This window comes from Mobula hypostoma, chromosome 13, assembly GCF_963921235.1.
Source record: "Mobula hypostoma chromosome 13, sMobHyp1.1, whole genome shotgun sequence".
Lineage (NCBI taxonomy): Eukaryota > Metazoa > Chordata > Chondrichthyes > Myliobatiformes > Myliobatidae > Mobula > Mobula hypostoma.
The window spans coordinates 44,421,106-44,436,065 of record NC_086109.1 but is presented as its reverse complement, the minus strand read 5'-3'; the positions used below and the strand labels follow the sequence as shown (position 1 = coordinate 44,436,065).

At 43.0% G+C, this 14,960-nt stretch overlaps 1 protein-coding gene across 2 annotated transcripts in view; it reads right to left on the bottom strand.

Moving 5' to 3' along the window:
- Positions 1 to 13,368, bottom strand: part of LOC134355557 (alpha-1,3-mannosyl-glycoprotein 4-beta-N-acetylglucosaminyltransferase C-like) — a 144,980-nt gene extending 131,612 nt beyond the window's left edge. Inside the window, exon 1 of one of the 2 annotated variants that reach the window (XM_063065593.1) lies at positions 13,290 to 13,368. The gene's annotated coding sequence lies outside the window, so the exon portion shown is untranslated. Of the gene's footprint in view, positions 1 to 900; positions 1,140 to 13,289 lie in introns of those variants that run through there. The other variant, XM_063065591.1, reaches the window with a different exon arrangement.
- Positions 13,369 to 14,960: the final 1,592 nt, after the last annotated feature.

Sequence of the window (14,960 nt, the reverse complement as noted above, 5' to 3'; positions counted from 1 at the left end):
TATGCCTCACCCCTCACTTTCTGCAGGGATCGCTCCCTCCGTGATTCCCTTGACCAGACGTCCCTCCTGACTAATCTCCCTCCCAGCACTTAGCCCTGCAAGTGGCCAAAGTGTTACACATGCCTGTTTGCTTCCTCCCTCACCTCCATTCAGTGCCTCAAACAGTCCTTCCAGGTGAGGCAACACTTTACCTGTGAATCTACTAGGCTCGTTTATTGTGTCTGGTGCTCCCAATGCAAATTGGTGTGAGGGTGCATTGACCACCTCTGCTCCATTCACCAATAGCAGAGCTTCCAGGCAGCCAAACATTTTAATTCTGGTTCCCATTCCCGCTGACAGATTAGTCCATGGCCTCCTCTTGTGCCATGATGCGGCCACCCTCGGGGTGCAGGAGCAACACCTTATATTCCATTTGGGAAGTCTCCAACCTGGTGATGTAAATATCGATTTCTCCTTCCAGTACAGTATAAAAAAATTTCCCTCCCCTTTTCTTTTATTCCCCACTCTGGACTCTTACAACTTCTCACTTGGCTATCACACCCTCCACCCCGTCCCTTCTTCCTTCCCTCTCTCCTGTGGTCCACTCTCTTCTCCTGTAAGATTCCTTCCTCTCCAACCCTTGACCTTTCCCATCCACCTGGCTTCACCTATTACCTTCTAGCTATCCTTGTTCTCCTCCCCCCCCCCACCACCACCTTTTTACTCTGGTATCTTCCCTCTTCCTTTCCAGTCCTGAAGAAGGGTCTCAGCCCAAAACATCAGCTCTTCATTCATTTCCATAGAGGTTGCCTGACTTGCTGAGTTCCTCTAGCATTCTGTATGTTGCACTGCTACTTCTGGATTTCTTTTGCATTGCTAATGCTGAAAGGGAATGGAATACTGAGAGCTTGTAGAGTTTACCTTGAATTATATAATTCTGTATGTCATATCCAATTTTTCCTTACGTGGTTGGCTGCTGACTTTCGTGTTGCCCTGTAGCATCTTGCATGTCGAGGCAGCAGGCCATTAGAAGGTGGAGGATTGCTGCGCCTTCAGTCGGACTTAATGGAGCTTCCACATCTGTCTCCAAGGTCGATGCTGTTCTCCTCCAGCTGTTTGACTTGGAGCCAAGCTTTCCAGTGCAACAAATATTCCATCAGTCTTTCTCCGATCTGCCCTGTCAAAGTTAACAGCTGAGAATTCGCAGTTGATTCCATAGACACAGTCATTCTTTGGGGAATTGGCACCTTTCCTCTCAATCAATGTGGCACATCTGTGGCACCTCCAGACTGACAACTGCTAGACAGCTTTAAGCAGTGTGCTCTCCCTTGAACCTTCTCTCCCTCTGATGGATTTAGACAAACAACAATACACTCAATACCGACTGGGCACTGAAATCAATAGAATTATAAATTAGGAAGATTCATTGCTGGATCTAATATGTGCGGGCTAAACCCACCCCCCCCCAATTATCACCCCCACACCATCACCCCATCAAATATCTACATTAGTTATAATCACATAAAATTTTAATCATAATCTACAGTTCAACTATTACTACAGCTAATGTGCGTAATATGGCTGCTCTCCTTTCAGATTAGTGCTCCCACCCTCCCTTGGGCTCTACTTTCATCTTACGTTTAGTAATTATCCTTAACCCACTGCGATAATTTGTTGGCCTAATTAACAATCTGAAATCTGATTTTATTTCTCTCAACTGCAGTGAGATGACGAACTTATTGAATAACTGTTCTAACCTTAGCAACTACGGTAACAGCTGTGCTTTTGGTCTCATGTTAACAAAATAACTTTGGCCCCATGCGCTATACAATGCAATGTTACAGAAGTGTGAACAACAATATTAAATATAATACTATACATCAGCAAAATCAGATCCATTAAATCTTTATTCTGTTGAATAATTAGAAAGTATAAAATAATTGCCTGGAGATTCAATCACATTTTCTTCTTTTTTTCCTTTAATTGTGTGATTAAATCTTGACTTTCTTCACAGTAAAACACAGCATTGACCATTCCTCAAATATTTTGCGTCACTTAGGAAAATCAGCTGTACCAGAGAAGTTTACTGTTGTGTAAATTCACATCCAATTCTTTCCCCATGAAATGCTCCTTTGGAAGCACCATGGAGGAAATTAGTCTACTGGGTTGTCCAACCAGCAACTACTGACACATTCCTGAGACAATTAGGTGTTAAAACTGCAGCATTAGATTGGGACCCTGTGAGGTATTGTCTCTGATCTTTTAGCTCTCCATTTTCCAGTCATAGCCTCTCTTCCTAGCCCTGAATATTCTGCTATACTGACCCCTTACCAGCTAATCCCCCAGGATTAAGTCCTTGGCAACTCTGTCCCTTCCCAAATTGTTATTTATTTAGGGATATAGCACAGTAACAGGTCCTTCCAGTCCAACAAGCACGCCACCCTATTGTACCCTTGTGACCAATTAACCTACTTTAGCATACATCTTTGGAATGTGGAAGGAAACCAAAGCACTCGGAGGAAACCCACATAGTCATTGGGAGGACATACAAACTCTTTATTGACGGCAGTGAATTGAACCTGGGTTTCTGGTGCTGTAATAATGCTATCAATTAAATGACCTCCCATTCAAATTATTCTGTTTTTCATAAAAGCTTCTACGCTATAGGAAATAGAGACTGGTCAAGCACTCATTCTGGGCAGTAGATTGTAACCAATGTGCAAAATATTTTCAGTTGGCCTGCTGTACTGACATGGCTACTGTGCCTCATCAGTACACCTGTTTGGATCGATCTGAAGTTCTGGGCAAATATATATAATCAGAGTTTAATAGTTAAATTGCAACAGCAGCCATTTTCTATTGGTGGGAATGTTAACAATACAACTGAAGATTCTCTGGGTATGGTTTTCAGAAGATCGTATTGGGTTTTCATGTGTAACACTGCACTATTAGTCTCAATTTGTTCTACTTTATTGAATTATTATGAGTGATGCTTGTTAAAATAATCAATGTTGCAATGAAATGGGGATGGGGTGGGGGGGGGGGGGGAAGAATGATGTCCAAGAAGTCAGAGGAAACTGAGTACACCAAAGATAAATGGCTCCTGAAGATGTTACAATATTTGTGCAATGACACTGAGTCACTGTAGGGTTACAAGCTGATATTCTGGCGGGTAGTTGGCAGGGAGGTGGCCTGGTCACCACAATGACTCGGCGGGTAGTACTCATAGAGCTTCCTGCAGATTGTTCAATTTCCTCTCAATTCTAACAACGAGATAGTTAGGAGGTCATTTGGCTGCTGTAGTTAACCCTCATGTTAGTGGGGGAGGGAGTAATCCCTCCTTCTCCCAGTGTAGAGTGCCCTCCTGCTTCAAAATATCCACCATTGTCCCTGTACCTAAAAAGACTAAGGTAACATATCTGAACAACTGGTGTCCTGTCACACTCACCTCAATAATGAGCAAATGCTTTGAGAGGCTGGTCAAGGATTACATCTGCAGCTTGCTACCACCCACACTGGACCCCCACCCACACTGGACCCCCTACAATTCACCTACTGACACAACCGATTGACAGATGACACAATAGCCTCAGCTCTAGACACTGTCCTTACACATCTGGGGAAGATGGATGCTTGCATGAGAATGCTGTTCTTGGACTATCTTTCAGCATTCAACACCATAATTCCCTCCAGGCTCAACAAGAAGCTTAGAAACCTTGGCCTTTACCCTGCCTTGTGTAGCTGGATCCTGGACTTCCTGTCAGATTGCTGGCAGGTGGTAAGAGTGGGCTCACTCACCTCCACCCCTCTGACTCTCAATACAGGAACCCCTCAGGGCTGTGTACTCCCTCCTTTACCCTCTGTTTACCCATGACTGTGTCGCCACCCACAGCCTCAATCTGCTAATTAAATTTGCTGACGACACAACACTGACCTCATCTCAAATAATAATGAGGCAGCCTTCAGAGAGGAGGTCATGACCCTGACATAGTGGTGTCAAGAGAACAACCTCTCCCTCCACCTTGCAAAAACGAAAGAGCTGGTTGTGGACTACAGGAGGAATGGAGACAGCCTAACCCCTATAAACATCAATGGATCTGAGGTTGAGAGGATGAACAGCTTTAAATTCCTTGGCGTAAACATCACTGAGGATCTCATGTGGTCTGTACATTCCAGCTATGTGGTGAAAAAATTTGGTATGACCTCCCAAATTCTAAGAACTTTCTGCAGGGGCACGACTGAGAGCATCCTGACTGGCTGCATCATTGCCTGGTATGAGAACTGTACTTCCCTCAGTCACGAGATTCTGCAGAGAGTAGTGCAGACAGCCCAGCACATCTGTAGATGTGAACTTCCCACTATTCAGGACATTTACAAAGACAGGTGTATAAAAAGGGCCCGAAGGATCATCGGGGACCCGAGTCACTTCAACCACAAACTGTTCGAGTTGCTACCCTCCGGGAAACGGTACCACAGCATGAAAGCCTGGACCAACAGGCTCTGGGACAGCTTCTTCCACCAAGACATCAGACTGATTAATTCATGCTGACACAACTGTATTTCTATGTTATATCGACTATCCTGTTGTATGTAATATTTATTATAAATTACAATATTGCACATTTGAACAGCGATGTAACTTTTTACTCATGTATATGAAGGATGCAAGTCATAAAGTCAAATCAATTGAATCATGGAGTTGATGGGCTTGTGAGAGAAACAGGTCCCAGGGAAATAAGTGGGGGAGGGGCATTGATGGGTTTTGAGATCCAGCATAGACCTGGTGGGCCGAATAACCTCCTTCTCCATCATGTGAAAATCAGCTGAGACACACAGGTGAGCTCAGCTGAGGTTGCAAGAAGCCACAGATCTCAGTAACAACAAAGAATACAGATTGAGAGCTGGGTTTATATGTAAGTATAGTTTGGATGAAACATGTTAAATAAAAGCTGGCTCTTGTGTGAACAAATAAGAACTGTCTGATTTCAGATCAGTGAAGTAGAAAATCAATGCTGGAGTTGACTACTGAACATTGTACTGCTGCTCAGATCATCTGGCAGAGATTTACACTGGGATAAATATGCTACAGCAATCAAAATTCTCACTGAAAAGGCAGCAGTTGAATTTGTGAAAAGGTGTTAAGACAGGCAGAAATGTAGGCAATATTGCACTTCTCCTGTTTAAACTAGCTTTCAACTGCAGGAACTTTTGTTTTTGGAATTGACCAAAGCAATTTCTAGGCCAATCTATTTTGGAAGGCAGGAGGATGAAGTGGGTGGGGAGCCCATACTAACATCTTGCAATTGCTAAAGAAAGACCTCTCCTGAGAGGGAGCTTCTCATGTCCCTCCACCAGCACCACCCCCACCATGACCCATACTCTCAATGCAGATGCTAAACATAATGCTCATACAAATACATCCAGTGGTCACTTTATTAGGTACACAGGCTTGCTAATGTAAATATCTAATCAGCCAATCTCGAGGGAGCAACTCAATGCATAAAAACATGCAGGCATGGTAAAAAGGTTTGTTTGTTGTTCAGACCAAACATCCAAATGGGGAAGAAATGTGATATAAGTGGCTTTGAATGTGCAATGATTGTTGGTGCCAGATGGGGTGGTTTGAGTATCTCAGAAACTGCTGATCTGGGATTTTTCAGGCACAACAGTCTCTAGAGTTTACAGAAAATGGTGTGAAAATCATAAAACATCCTGTGAGTGACAGTACTGTGGGCAAAGACACCTGATTAATGTGACGGAGCAAAAGAGAATGGCCAGACTATTTCAAACTGACAGGAAGGTAGCCGTAACTCGAATAACCACATATTACAACAGTAGTGTGCAGAAGAGCACAAGCACACACTCAGTGGCTGCTTTATTAGGTACGGGAGGTACCGAATAAAGTGGCCACTGAGTGTAATTCTCCACCAACTTCCTGAACAGAATCTCAGTTTTCATTTTGTACACAGCTTGGCTTCTGCCCAACACAATGTGGAGATGTAATGCCTGGTTCTGTAACCAGAGATCAGGTGATTTAAAATGAATCGTGATCTCCATAATTATAGGTATTATTAAAAAAGAAATGTTTCAACTCAGTTAAAAAGTCTGTGTTACACTGCTGTAAAAAAAGACTGACTGACATTTAAGATTATGAGCTTGGTTCTGCAGTAAGGTTGCAAACAATCCCTTAGGTCAGAAGTTCAAATAGTACCTTCCCTGTCTTCAATATTTAATTTGGGGAACACTCTATACAGGCCTGGAGCATTGGAAACAATATTAGGCAGATCAGATTGCTCCTGTGAAAAAATTAAATACTATTGCCAACAAGCAAGAGAAAAGCTGCAGATGCTGGAATCCAAGCAACACACATAAAATGCTGGAGGAACTCAGCAGGCCAGGCAGGAACTAGGGAAAAGAGTAAATAGTCAACGTTTCGGGCTAATGCCCTTCTTCCGGACTGGAGAAAAAAAGACGAGAAGTCAGAGTAAGAAGGTGGGGGGAGGGGAAGAAGGAATACAAGGTAGCAGGTGATAGGTGAAACCGGGAGGAGGAAAGGGCTGGGAAGTCAATTGGTGAAAGACCTAAAGTGCGGGAGAAGGGGGAATCTGATAAGAGAGGTCAGAAGGTCATGGAAGAAAGGGAAGTTGGAGGTGCCGAGAAATTGATGTTCATGCCATCAGGTTGGAGGCTACCCAGACAGAATACAAGGTGTTACTCCTCCAACCCGAGTGTGGGCTCATCGCAGTAGTAGAGGAGGCCGTGGACCGACATGTTGGAAGGGCAATGGGAATCGGAAGTGGAGTTAAAATGGGTGGCCACTGGTAGATCCTGTTTTTTTTTGGCTATTACTAGTTCAGGTTGGAGTCCCTTCCAAAGAGTAAAAGAAAACAAGTTATTTATTAGTTCCAGATAATAGACAAAGGGATAAACACAAGAGATTCTGCAAATGCTGGAAATTCAGGACAACACACACAAATTGCTTGAGGAATTCAACAGGTCAGGCAGCATTTATGGAGAGGAATAAACAGTCAAAGTTTCAGGCTGAGACCCTTCATCAGGACTGGAAAAGGAGGGGGAAGATGCCAGAAAAAGAAGGTGGGGAGTGGGGAGGAAAGGAGGACAAATTAGGTGATAGGTGAAGCCAGGTTGGTGGTGGAGGGTTGGAGGGATGAAGTAGGATGCTGGAAGGTGATGGATAGAAAAGGTGTAGGGCTGGAGCAAAGGAATCTAATGGGAGAGCAATGGACCATGGGACAAAGGAGGAGGGGCACCAGCAGGGGGTGATAGGCAGATAAAGAGAAGATTTGCCTCTGCTACCCTGAGGCAAATCCCCAATGCCTGACAAGGTGTTCCCTCATACCCAGTGCAGAAATTACCGGGGCCCTAGCAGAGATATTTAAAACATCCTTATCAACAGGAGAGGTATCAGAGGACTGGAGGATAGCCAACGTTGTTCCACTCTTTAAAAAAGACTCTAAGCAGAAGCCAGGAAATTATATTCCAGTGAGTCTGACATCAGTATTGGGAAAGTTATTGGAAAGTATTCTAAGGGACCAGATGTATAAGTATTTGGATAGACATGGACTCATTGAGGATAGTCAGCATGGCTTTGTGTGTGGTAGGTCATTTCAAACACATCTTATTGATTTTTTTGAGAAAGTTACCAGCAAAGTGGATGAAGGCAAAGCAATAGATGTTATCTACATGGACTTTAGAAAGGCATTTTGACAAGGTCCTGCATGGTCGTTCGACATTCAGGATGAGGTAGTAAATTGGATTAGACATTGGCTCTGTGGGAGAAGCCAGAGAGTAGAAGTACGGGGTTGCCTCCCTAACTGGAGGCCTGTGACTAGTGGAGTGCTGCAGGGATCAGTGCTGGGTCCTTTATTGTTTGTCATCTATATCAATAATCTGGATGATAATGTGATTAACTGGATCAGCAAATTTGTGGATTACACCAAGATTGGGGGTGTACTGGACAGTGAGGAAGGCTATCATGGCTTGCAGAGGGATCTGCATCAGCTGGAAAAATGAGTTGAAAAGTGGCAGGTGGTATTTAATGTACACAAATGTGTGGTTTTGCACTTTGGTAGAACCAACCAAGATAGGCCTTACAGTGAATGGTCAGGCACTGAGGTGGTAGAACAAAGGGATCTGGGAATACAGGTACATAATTCATTGAAAGTGGCTGCACAGGTAGGTAAGGTTGCAAAGAAAGCTTTTGGCATATTGGCCTTCATAAATCAATGTACTGAGTTCAGGAGATGGGATGTCATGTTGAAGCTGTACAAGATGCTGGTGAGGCCTATTTTGGAGTATTGTGTGCAGTTTTGGTCACCTCCCTACAGGAAAGATGTAAATAAGGTTGAAAGAGTACAGAGAAAATTTACAAGGATGTTGCCGGGTCTGGAGGACCCAAGTTATAAGGGAAGATTGAACAGGACCGTATTCTTTAGAATGTAGAAGATTGAGAGGAGATTTGATAGAAATATGCAAAATTATGAGGGGTATAGATAGGGAAAATCTAAGCAGGCTTATTCCACTGAGGTTGGCTTAAGGGTGAAAGATGAAAAGTTTAAGGGGAACATGAGGGGAAACTTCTTTGCTCGGAGGGCAGTGAGAGTGTGGAAGAGCTTCCAGCAAGTGGTGCATGCAATTTCAATGTTTATGAGAAGTTTAGATAGGTACATGGATGGTAGGAGTGTGGAGAGCAATGGTCCAAGTGCAGGTCATTGGGAGTAGGTTTCAGCATGGACTAGATGGGCGAAAGGGCGTTTCTGTGCTGTACTTCTCTATGACTCTGACTCTTTAGGAGCTGAGAGGCCAAAGTGGGGAACTGAAGAGTGGGGGAGGGGGAATTACCGACCAGGAGTTTAAGAGACTCCTGGACAGGTACATGGAGCTCAGAAAAATAGAGGGCTATGGGTAACCCTAGATAGTTTCTAAGGTAAAGTCATGTTCGGCACAGCTTTATGGGCTAAAGGGCCTGTATTGTGCTGTAGGTTTTCTATGTTTCTAAGTTGGAGAAATCAATTTTCATGCCATCAGGTTGGAGGCTACCAAGACAGAATACAAGGTAACACACACAAAATGCTGGAGGAACTCAGTAGGCCAGGCAGCGTCTATGGAAAGGAGTACAGTCAATGCTTAGGGCTGAGGCCCTTCATCAGGATTTCAGCAGCTGCAGATTTTCTTGTGTTTACGGAATATAAGGTATTACTCCTCCAACCCGAGAGTGGCCACATCACGGCAGAAAAGGAGGCCATAGACCAATATGTCAGAATGGGAATGGTAGGAGGATTCTGCAGGATAACTGTGGCAGAATTGGGTAGTTCTGACACAAAGAGGGAACATGAGTTACCTAAAATTGTTGATTTCATTACTGAATCCTGAAAACTGAAATGTCCAGATGGAAATGAGATGCTGTTCCTCAACTTTACATGAGTCCTTGTTGGAGCAATGCAGGAGACCACAGAGAAACAGGAAATGGAACAAATAATTAAAGCACCTAAGGGAGTTTGAAGAGAGTGAATCTGCCCCGAAAGCTGCAGGTAAACCTTCACCAATGTGTAAATGAGAGCATACTAATCTACTGTATGACAGTATGGTGTACTAGCTGCAACAAGATCAACCAAAAAGGAACTTCAGCAAGTGATCGGGACTGCACAGAACATCACTAGGACACAACTACCAGACATGGAAACCATCCACAACTTGCGATGTCTACGGCGTGCTCACAAAATGGTGATGGGCTCATCCCACCCCAGTAATCACCTGTTCAATATCCAACCATCCGGCAGGAGACGCAGAAGCATCTCTGCATGAACATCCAGACTTAAACCAACCTTTTCCCCCAGGCCGACATGCAACTGAACAATGCCCACTTTTAGAGGTGTTTGTTTTTAACTCAGTTATAACTTCGATGTCACTCTAAATAACTCAAGATATTATTTTAAATGTAGTCATTTTGTCTTTAGTAATTGAATTGCTGTTTTGCACTGAATGGAGTTACACTACAATCTCGTCCTCAGCAATGACAATAAAGCTCTAAGTAACTAAGTGATAGGCAGCTGGAAGCTCGGAGTCACCCTAGGACTTGAGTGAGGTGTTCTGCAAGTGGCATTGTAATCTACACTTTCATTGTAGAGGACAGCACATCTTGGACTTCAAATTGAGTGCACCAAATTGGCAAGGTGCAAGGATGGTTTGGGTCACTGGATGTTGGGAAGAAAGGAGATGCAGAAGTACGTGTTGTATATCCCGCATGTGCAGTGATAGGCGAATTAACTTGTGTAGATGAGGATTGGTCAGGCACAACCCCTACAGAATGCTGAACGAGGGGAGGAGAAAGTGTGTCGAGTGGAGAAATCTCATTAAAAGTACAGAAGTTAATCTGGTGAATGTGAAGACTGATGCTGTGAAAGGCGACCAAAGGGAAAACCCACTTCTTGTTCTGTCTGGAAGGCGAGGGGGCGAGGGGGTGAGGGGGCACGAGATAAATACAAAACACCTGAGAGTTCATCAAGAGAAGAGGGGAAGCCATAGTTAACAAAAAAAACTTCAGAAGTACCTTAGTAAATGAAGGGTCTTCAAAGCTAAAATGTGATCTGTTTCCTATTCACTAACTTGCTGAGTGTTTCCACCATTTTCTCTTTCAATTTGTTATCCAGCATCAGCAGCTTTTTGAGTAGTCGTCATCTTCTGAAAACATCCATACAGAATTCCATTTAAAACTGTTAATCTCCCCAACAGAACTTGAGGGATATGCTGGTGCAGTAAATGGAAATGTCATATTGTAGACTTCTACACTCGTACTTTGGCTCTAGTGAAGTACAGCCTGCATCAAAACTCCTGACACTAGTATTGGTTTATTATTGTTACGTGTCCGGAGATAAATCTTATATTTGTGTGCCATCCAGACAGATCATACAATGCTTAAGTACATCAAGCTCTACACAAGTACATCAGGTCATGCACTAGGGACTACTGACTATTAATTTGGACAGAATTTTAGAATGCTGACAAATACAGGTAACGTATTACCTTTGATTCTGTGCCACAAGCCTAGAAACAATCCTAAAACACAATTTTGAAAGACAATGATCATAAAATTAGCATCTTCACAACATGACCTTGAACAAAATACTAGGACGGCGCAAGGTTCACTAATTCTAGGTCCCAAATGGCATTTCTCCACTACTCCTGGTTTCCCATTTCATCAGGGACTTTCTATGACAACAGGCTGTTTGATTGTTAAACTTCTGCTGTCTGGAACTACCTCCTGAAATCTCTGACCCTTGAAGAAAATCCTTCTATAAAGCTTTCTTCCGCTGTGTTTTCAACCCAGTCTTTCAGTTTAATTTTTCCTTTGCTGTAGTACCAAATGAAGATGCAAAAAGATTTGAGCCCTGCCCATTTGTTGTGAAACCGGTACACAAAATTATTATCAGGCTATTTGCCTCACTACTGTTGGTGGAACCTTGCTGTGCAATTAATTGGTTGCTCTCATTAACTATATAACAGCTATAATTTTTTTTAGAAGTGATATTAAAGCTGTAGAATTTGCTTTCAGAATACAAATGTTTTTTTACATGAAACTTATTCCATTTTCTATGATAAATTTGATCTCACTGGAGAGTGTTGTTGGACTATTAATTATGTGTGTTGGGTAAATCATTGATTTTTCTCCACCCACTACCTCCAGTCATTAAAAGCAACTCACTGTCAGCTACAACAACATTGTTTTCTAAATCAGTTTCTAAATCACTGTCAGTTTATTCAGATCAAGTCATATAGAATTGCCCATTCATTACTTCATCCATGATTTAATGAATGTAGCACAATCCTAAAGATAACTGACCACTCAATCATAGTGCCTAGTGAGAACATGGCAAGCCTCACGTTCAGACCACTTCCTTCCTTACGAACTGTAGTGCTGGCATCATGAGCACACAGGATAGCAAAAGGCACCAGGCCGACCTGATGCACACCACCATCCTCCAACGAGAATTACAAATCTCGACTGAAATCATATGAGCAGCCATTTTCAAACATTATATATTAGCAATGAATTTATTTAAAAAGCAGTATTCTCATGATGTACATAGGTCGTCTGTGCATTTGTTACCCTGAGGAAGCAAACTGCAGCAGTCTTTGTATTACAGAACTCAAACAATAGTTGGTAAAGCTTGAAGGTGGTCCAGCCTGTTTTCCAGGGCTGGAGGAGCTGGACAAATGCCACTGTCTTGACAATGCTGGAACCACTGCACCAGGCAAGCAGCTGCCCCAGTACACCAATCTTACCAGTTGTCAAGAGGATTCGAGGGGGTTTAACCCAAAAGCAGAGCAGCAGAAAATAATTTAACAGTAAATGGTATTTTACTAATAAACTGCAAAACAACAATTGGCAAGGGGCCAGAAAACAAGAGAACACAGATACTTAACATGCCGGGGCTGGGAGCAGCTGGTTTGTGTGAGTGAACAAGGTCTGTCTGTCTGTATCCTGTTTTACGGCGGTTGGCATCCAGCTTAATGGTGCATTACCGCCACCCTCTGCTCCAAAATGTGCACGAGACATACATTCTAAATCCCAAACAAGGATTGTGGATGTCAGCTGCCTTGAAACAGCCACAGGTGCTGATTTGGAAACAAGCGGCAGGTGATTCCTGTCAGCTGGGTGGAGACTAGGAAGTGCCTGCTTCTGCAGGCCCAACAGAAGTGACTATTGCTGATCCTTTAATCTGTTGTTTATTTTTCAACTATTTAGTCAAAGCAGGCACTAAAATGCACCAAGGATGTCATGTGAAAGTCACATTTAAATACAAGAGTATGGATGTCATGAAAAATAGCTTTTTACAGCTGAACCACAGTATGTTACAAAGAAAGAATAATCAATTACATAAACTTAAATTTATCAGTTTAACTCAATGGCAATATTTAGAGTTGGAAACGTAATCAATCAGCAACAAAAAAACAATATTGGGAAACATAATTGGTCAACAGAAAACCACAATGTGCACCATTTAACAGAATCCTTGGCCTGCTACATGACTGGTCCTGCTTTCCACAGATCACCCCTGCCTGACCCTATTTACCAGATGTAGAGGGCCAAGCAGGTACATGCTGAGGCAGAGCAGGATCCAAGAGGCAACTAGACCAAGCCACTGCATTCTGAGAGCCCACAATGCCTTAAACAACTTGCCAGCCATTAAAGATTTAAGAACAATATTTAAACAAAGGTTTAATTAAAGGATGCTAAAATGTCAAAGGTTATGAACATCAAAGTGAAGCAACGTAAGCCACGCACTCACCTGTATACACTTTTGTCCACATGGCGAGCAGCTCATTCATTCCCTCCACCAACCCAATTCAACTCCCCCTAGAGAAACATTGGGGGCCAGATGCTGCGTGCATTAAACCCTTCTCTTCAGTGTGACAATGATCCACAAAGGAGTCAGCTGCCTGACAGCCTGTTCTCCAGTTCCACTTCAACTTTTGCCTTTAAGAGTGCAAGTGCAGTGTGGAATATCAAGTTGTACGTAGACATGAGGAGGAGTTAGCAGACTGTTCCCTTTGGCTATTGGGCAATACAGTGTCGGCCAAAAGCATTCTTTGTAGCTTCAAAACATAATAACACAGCAGTGTAGTAATGTTGTGGTTATATTACTGGTACAGTATAATAATCCAGCGATCTTAATTCACAAAACAGTGATTTCTGTGTACCCTTAATAATTTCAATTCAGTTTTAAAATGTATAACATAAATGTATAACTTTTAAAGCATTAAATATTTAAAAATGCAAACATGAGGAAACCTGCAGATGCTAGAATTTCAAGCAACACACATAAAAGTTACTGGTGAATGCAGCAGGCCAGGCAGCATCTATAGGAAGAGGTACAGATAACATTTCGGGCCGAGACCCTTCGTCAGGACTAACTAAAATATTTTAAAATGAGTCTTTTGAAAATAAACTTGCAACCTTTACTGAGTTATGTTAAGTTATTCTCATTATTATTAAGACATCCGTTAGTCTTGTGAGACCATGGATCTGTGCCCGGAAAGTCTTCTCTCTCCAGGGCGCGGGCCTGGGCAAGGTTGTATGGAAGACCGGCAGTTGCCCATGCTGCAAGTCTCCCCTCTCCACGACACCAGTGTTATCCAAGGGAAGGACAAGGGCCGATACAGCTTGGCACCGGTGTTGTCACAGAGCAATGTGTGGTTATGTGCCTTGCTCAAGGACACAACACGCTGCCTTGGCTGGGGCTCGAACTCACGACCTTCTGGTCGCTAGTCAAATGCCTTAACCATTTGGCCACATGCCCACACAAGGTTAAGTTACACCATTGCTAAATTTATATTTTCTCAGGTTATTTTGCTGCCTTAAATGTAGGGTAACATCATTGGGAGAAATGAACATAATTCATAACAACTGACATTGAGTTGGGGTTTTGCTTTATGAAACTGCCCTGATGTGATGACAATATTACGTAAAAGTTTTTAATGTGCTTTTGTTGTGTAGGTTTAGGAATTCAATAAGATGTGTTATGGTAAACATAAAACACTTCATTTCGTTTTATTTGCGGACACCCACATTGGTGACCCTGATGCTCCAGGACGATTCCAGAGTTATTGAACAGGTCGGCCAACGTAGTCACTTTGAAACTGCTGAAGTTTCGGGAGCAAAAATGTTGTCATTTGGTTTGTACAAGCTGAAGCCAAGTTCACCCTGTGAGAAATCTCTGCTGACAACACTAAAGTCTACTATGTGGTAGGGTCGCTCAGTAATTCCATGACTGCGAGAGTGGTGAGTCTGCTTGAACACCCACCTGAACATGATAAATAAACTCACCTTTTACAAGCTTTTGGACTATCAGAGTCTAAGTCCTATTCTTCCTCCTTTCTCTATCTCAAAAAGTCCCGTCAGCAAGGCCCCGAACACAAGGACGCCGGCGGCTATGAAACAGATGACGCAGGGCCTGTGC